Raw genomic sequence first — 7,376 nt, forward strand, 5'->3', positions numbered from 1 at the left:
TTTCTTCAGTGATGTTTCAGGACCTAGAAAAATAAAGGTTCAACAAATATTTGAATGTAGTCATGCCAGATGATGTAACCATGGGCTCTGTTTTTGGTCATAGTACTGCACTGAACATGTAGTCATGTCAGCTTAATATTCCACCTCCCCAAGTTACATATTGTACACACATCTTGGTGTTGCCAATATCACCAAATATCCAGATGGTTCTGGCCATTCACCCCAATGAAGATGGAATTAGCCTTAACAATGATGATATGTTTGTTGACCTTCCTTTTCCAGGTGATATGGATAATGAAATTGGCCTCTTAATGACTGGGAACCTCCATTTATCTCCCAACTTTTCCCCTCTTCCCTCCCCAGGATCTCTTGGAATTGGTGTAGGTTCTCATTTCAGCATAATCAGAGTCAGGGTGAGTGTATCCTTTCTAGAGATGCGATGGAGCAACTCGAGCAGCAGCCTCTGGTCCTGGACTACTTTGTATCAACTGTCCAAGCCAAGAATCTCCCCAGTGGTTTTGATTGTCTTGCCCTCAGGCCCAGAACCAGTGCCCTCTCTTCCTAAACGCTTCCCTGAACCATTATAGTTCTATAGCACAGTTAGACGAACTTCTTCCTGCTGGGCATTCTCAGTTGGTTCCATACATTTTGGACTCCAAAAGCACATCTGGTGTTCTCAGATTTGTTTTGGAGCAGTACAACACTCTGTCATGGCTCACATGCATTTGGACCACCCAGGACCATACTTCCTTCCTACCTTCCTTCCTGTCCATTTGTGGAGCTCACTCAGCTGTCCAATGTCATCACAAATATACTTTAATCGGAAAAGCCCTTGCTCTCGCTGGCTCAGTTCCTTCTGTAACCTCAGCCCAAGGAACCTGTTCCACTCTGCAGAAACTCACGTCCCTTCTGCAGACCACTCACCACAGTGCTGTGCTGTGGATGAAATCCTCTCGTGATTGCTGTATGGCCTGTAGGTTACTTGAATTCCATAATCTGGGACTTTGTAAAGTAAGAACCAGCTCAAGTACCTGCTAGCACACTAGGGCTTCTGTGGCCCAGTGCTGTCACCCACCCAGAGGGGCACCTGCCTGAGGGGCATCAGTGCACAAGGTCCAGACACAGTTTCAGCTTATTTATTTCTAGTTCATGAGAACCAGGTACAGTAGCTGAAACCCAAGCCAGTCTACCCTAGGATTCTTCGACTTCATACAAGTTCTTCCAAGAGACTCTCATGTCCTAGTTATTAACAACAAAAATAATGTAATAATTGATTTTGTAAAAGTATTTCTCTTCAAATAATCTAATGTTGAAAACACTCATTAAAAAGAAAAAGGTTGAGTGTTGGGCACAGGACAGAAGTAACTTGTAAATGGTTAACAGTGTTCTGGACACCTCAGCGGCAGGGAAGAGCGCTCTTTGCAATGTATAGGTTAAAACTCCGATACGGCAGCCTTTTGTATCCACTGTGTAGAGTGTAAAGCTGACTTTTAAATTGTTGCAATGCAGTGCTAGCTTTTCCTAATCAGAAAGGAGAAGCCACAGGACCTTTTGAAGAGCATAGGATGATGGACTTGTATAAAATTGTCTTACAGTAAAGACAGATTGTAAATATTTGTGAGCTTTTACCATTTTGGGGTTACTTTTTTTCCCCAGAGTTCATCAGAACATTGAATTTTTTTAATAAACAGTTTTTAACTCAGGGAATTTTCTTCCCTAGAAACCCAATTCTAAGCAGAAAAACAACACACACACACACACACACACACACACACACACACACAAAACCACCATACATAAAAGCCTAAAAAAGTTAAAACAGCAAAGGGTAGTTTTTTTCAAGTTCAGTTTTTAAGTTAAGTTTTAAGTTAAGGGTTTTTTTTTAAGTTAAGAAAGGCTGTTGACATATTTATTTATGCTTAACCTGTAAGAATAAATTAATGGAAATAGATTTTAAAATCTTACTATGAGGCCTGGCGTTGTAGCCTAATGGTTAAATCCTCACTTTATATTTGTCGAGATCCCATGTGGGGACTTGGTGGCTCCACTTCCCATCCAGCTCCCTGCTTGTGGCCTGGGAAAGCAGCCATGGATGGCCCAAAACCGTGGGAGTCTGCACCCATGTGGGAGACCCAGAAAAAGCTCTTGGCTCCTGGCTTCAGATAGGCTCAGTTCCGGCTTTTGCAGACACTTGGGGAGTGAACCAGCAGATGGAAGATCTTTCTCTCTCTGTGTCTTCTCTCCGTAAATCTGACATTGCAATAAAAAAATCTTACATACTTTAGTGTGTAAAATCTGTATGTTTTCCTTAAATATACATTATTTTACATGTGAGATTTTTACTGAAAGAATCTGAAATGTACAAGTTCTGGATTTGCTATAGAGTGAGAAGTCGCTTTATTTATGTATTTATTTATTTATTTATTTATCTTTTTATTTTTAATTTTGGAAATCCTGCAGAGATCAGAACTCTCATCATGGTTTGAACTCAACAGGGAGAGCAGGGGAGGGAGGAGTGGGACTCCTGGCATAGCTATATGTGTATTTCAAAACCTTTTCTAAATGTAAAAGCTGTACATTTTTGGAAAGTTCTGAATTTCTTTTGTTTCCTTTTTCCTTCAAGCATTTTGTAGTGGACTTCTTTTATGTAAAGCAAACATTTGGATAGATACAAAAATCTGTGAAATTCATTTTTTAAAATCTACGCTGCAGTGCTGGTACACTACACTGAAAGACTTTGATTAAAAATGAAACAATCAAAGGCCTTCATTTTAAATGCCATTCATATATACCTCATGGGTGATGGTTATATGCTTTCACATACTGTTTAGAAGAATAAATTATTAAACTGCTGGAAAAAAGAGGAATGATAGATTGATTCCCTCCTCTATCTTTCTTGAAAAGTGTACCAGATACTAATTGACTGGGATGATATTCTACCAGCTCTAACTTCGGACCAGAAATGGTCTCCCCAAGAAACTGTTCAACCCATCTGGACAATAAGTAGCTGGACTCTATGCTTGGTATATGTTTGCAAGGAAAGAATCTTGATTGAATTTGAACTGTAATACTGCATCAAGGTGGAGGAATCCACCAGGGGGGAGGGGAGTGGGAGGGGTGGGGGGATTCCCAGAGCCTATGAAACTGTCACATAATGCAAAATAATTAATAATAAAAAAAAAAGAAAAGTGTACCAGATACTGCGTGAAATTCTTGCAGTGTCCATGTTGTTGGTGGATCTAAGGATAGGAGTGAGACCTGTTGAGGCCACTGCTGAGCTCTCAGCAGCCGTCTCGGTGCACCCTGGAGCAGAGTGCAGAGCAGGGATGCAATTACTCTTCCCTGGAGTTTACAATGAGGCCGTGCACAGCGTCTTTCTCTGCAGCATGAAGGTAGAGCAAAGGTGGATGTGGATTAATAAAGGAATCTGTTCCCTAAGGAAGGGAAATTGGAAGCTGTTCATGATTCTATGCACAGATTTTAAAAGAAGCATGACACTATCAGGGTCAATGGCAGCATTAAACTATGTAAAGAGCCGGAGGAAGAGTGAGCTGCCGGAGGCACAGGAGTCTAACAAATGATTCTTAAAAAATCTTGAATTCACAGTGGCTGCTATGAGTAGCTCCAGGAATCAGGCGTGCAAGAGATATCACACGATGAGATGTTCACTGAGACCTCTCACAAGGTGCTCACAATGGAGGAAAGAACTGCCAAGAAGCTAGGCTAGGTGTGTGGGTTCCTCGCAATGTTACAGCAGAAAGAAGTCCTGAAGAGTAAAGACAGTGGTAAAACATTCACCTCATTGAATTTCCAGCTGTACATCCAAGTGTTCACAGAGAGGCATCCCAGACAGGTGAGACTAAGAAAGCTGAATAAGGCTCAGAAGAAAGGCTAGAACATGCAAAGGAGTTGAGGATGATTTACATGTATATTAAAGCCATGGCGTCAGATGCACCCAGAGAGAGAGTCTGGGTACATAGAAATCACTGGAGGGCAAGTAAAGAACTTTAGAAATTCTCCAATCTTGTGTTTCATACCTAGAATAATTTGAAACGTAACTAAGACTGAAACACATTGTAATTATTGTTCTCACACATGGGAAAATGACTAGGGGACCTGGAGTTCCTCACACAAAGGGTGAAATGTATCCCACGAGACAGACATACTTTGGCCCTCAGCCATGACGAGGACCTTGGTGATTCCTTAAAATGTGGTTTTTTCATGGAAATTTTAAAAGCCCTTATTTAGATGATATGAAAACCAGAAACACTCTGGGTTTGTATGATCATCTTGCAAAGCAAGAAGTCTTCCGATGAGACTTATAAGTCTTATGATAAAACTGAGATGAGGTTGAAGGTCTTTTTTTTTTTTCACTTTTCATACAACCAGTATAAATACAGACAAGCACAAAATGAATGTAGAGATTGAATTGTCTTACATTGGAGACACCCCTATTCCCTTTGCTCTGCTGTGTGCATAAGGTCACCTTAGCCTGGAGCAGTTATAGCAAAGTACGTCAAACTGCTGTGTTTTTCTGAACTCTTCCACAGCATCTGATGCTCAATGCTGACTCTTTTCAAGCCCAATATTCTGGTTGGTCAAAATCAATACTAATTTCAAAGATTTCTTATTAAACTACAATACAAAGAGACAGGGAAAAACGGTATTTTAAATAAACAGATATCAGCTTGCATAATTATGTCACACTATGCTAACTTGTTACAAATTCCCAGACTCACTATTATTAATTTTTTTTAATAGACGAATATTATTGGAGGGTTAGAAGAATAAAATTAAATATTCAAGTGGCAGGAAATGAACAAGAAGATAAAATTAAATACTATAGATCGAGGGAGGGTGTGAGATACTGACCAGCATTTCCAATAAGCTCCCTAGTAATGCTTAAGATCAAATGACCACACTTCGCATAAAAACACCTGGGGCTTTGACCTTGGCAGGTGTCTGTTGCTAGCGGCAGTGAGTGGCCGCTTCACTTATGCACATAGAAGTGTGTTGTGATTCTTCATAAAGGTGTCCAGGTTTAGGCACAGGAAAGCAGAACACCAAGGATGGAAGGGGCAGTGTGCACGGTAGGGGTGGAAGGCACCGTGAGGAGCAAGCCTAGCAAATGCCAGGGAACCTCAGCAAACACGACTTACGCAGCTCTTGGCTGCTGCAAGGACAGTAAGTGAGAAGCTGCTCACATAGCAACATCAGTACATGTAAAAATACTACCATTTTGACTAACAAAAAAGAGAAGGCAAAAGGATAGTTCAGAACATTTACATTTTTAAACATTAAACTATTATGGTTATAACTTACACATGCACACGTAGCTAGTGGAATTTTTGCAAGCATACTACAATAATACATATCCATGCAAGGTGAGTGGGAATTTCCCATATAAACAAAGAAGCAAGGCAAGGAGGTTTATAACCTAAACCTGTTGAGTTAATCTCTTTGTTCAATCATTTGTTTATAGAAGGATCCTATGCGTCCAGTGTGAAACCTGGGTCAGTGAGCCATCAAAACATCCATGTGATGAACCAATATGTGATGGTTCAATTTTTACCCCTGGAAAAATTTGTCCGCAATCCAAAAAGGCAAAATCAAAGCACTCCAAATACAGGTGATGAAAACACACTTTTCAATTAAACAGAAGCTACTCATTATGGTTCTGATAGCTTAATAAATTTGAATCTAAGAAAGAATATTTCCTGGGCCTGGCGCGATAGTGTAATGGTTAAGGTCCTCGCCTTGAACATGCTCTGCTCCACTTCCCATCCAGCTCCCTGCTTGTGGCCTGGGAAGGCAGTCGAGGACGGTCCAAAGCCTTGGGAACCTGCACCCGCGTGGGAGACCCAAACAGAAGCTCCTGGCTCCTGGCTTCAGATTGGCGCAGCACCAGCCATTGTGGCTACTTGGGGAGTGAATCATTGGACAGAAGATCTTCTTCTCTGTCTCTCTTCCTCTCTGTATATCTGCCTTTTCAATAAAATAACTAAATATTTAAAAAAAGAAAAAGAGTATTTCCTAACAATAACTTTTCCAGACCCATGCTTTATATGCTTGATACTTTAGTGTGTCATTTGAGGAGTAATGTGTAGAAAAATGCTGGCACAATTTTAACTTTTTATTGGCGTGTGACATTTTGGTGCTGTGTACATATACCTTTATAACATTTCTGTGTTAGTGTAAATGTTCTGGGCAAGTTTTAATATTTCAAACACCTTTGGTTATTCTAGCAATAAAAGCAACATGTTTGCCAATGGGATTTCTTACTTTGTCACTAAATATCCCCTAACTGAGCACAGATTTCTTTGATAAATGTTAACGAAGCAAGGAAGAACAATACATTTATGAATTGTAGTTCTATTTATTTCCCTTGAGAGAAGATTGGTCATCTACTGATGGCAACACCAGGCTTTTATTAATTTAAATTAAATTTTATTTAAAATGTGTGCTATTTTAAAATATGATAATACAGTGAATATCAATTAGGTTTCATTTTAATTATGGATACTAAAAGTCCCGTCAAAGAACTGTGTGTTTTCTGATACCTCATTTCATGCTACAGAAATCAAAACAGCCACAATTTATCAGTTCATTTATTCTTGTCCTAACTAAATTTAGTGATAAAATCCACATGTACTGCTGTGAAAAATATTTTGATACCTCACATATACAAAGTAGAGAATTGATAGTGTCAATTTCAGATTCTATATTTAACCTTTCTGGATTACATAACCAATGGTGCAGTTTTGAAATTTGTAACAACAAAATTACTTTAAAGACAGAAAACAAAATCCTGGTCTAGCATTGTTACCTTGTGTGCTTTTGAAATAAAATTAAATCGTTAAAAAGAAGAGATTTTCCATGTTTAATAAAATACTTGGAAGGCTATATTTTCACATACCAATCTCTGATAAAGGCAGAACAAAAGAGGGCAGGTAAGAAAGGAGGAATTATTCCTCATAAAAATATAAGCGTACGAGTGGGTCTCACAGCACAGTGGGTTAAGCTGCCGCTAGAGATGCTTGCATTCTGCACTGGAGTGCCGGTTGCTGGTCTTGGCATCTCCGCTGCTAATCAGCTTTTTGCTAGCACATCCTGGGAGGCAGCTGTGAAATCTCCTGTACTTAGTCCCAGCCACCTATGTGGAAGAAGCAGTCCTGAGCTCCTGGCTTTGTTTTGGCCAGTCTTGGCTAAGGCTAGTCTTGGGCTAGGCTTGTAATTGAATTGCACATTAAAAAGCCATTAAAGCAAAATACATCTTTGTGAAACTTTCTATCACTTCTTTAGAACAGGTTTCTTTCTTTCATTTTTCCTTCCTCACTCTCTGTCTTCCTCTGTATTTCTTATTGGGCCAGTCCTTT

Source organism: Ochotona princeps, chromosome 4 (genome assembly GCF_030435755.1).
Source record: "Ochotona princeps isolate mOchPri1 chromosome 4, mOchPri1.hap1, whole genome shotgun sequence".
Lineage (NCBI taxonomy): Eukaryota > Metazoa > Chordata > Mammalia > Lagomorpha > Ochotonidae > Ochotona > Ochotona princeps.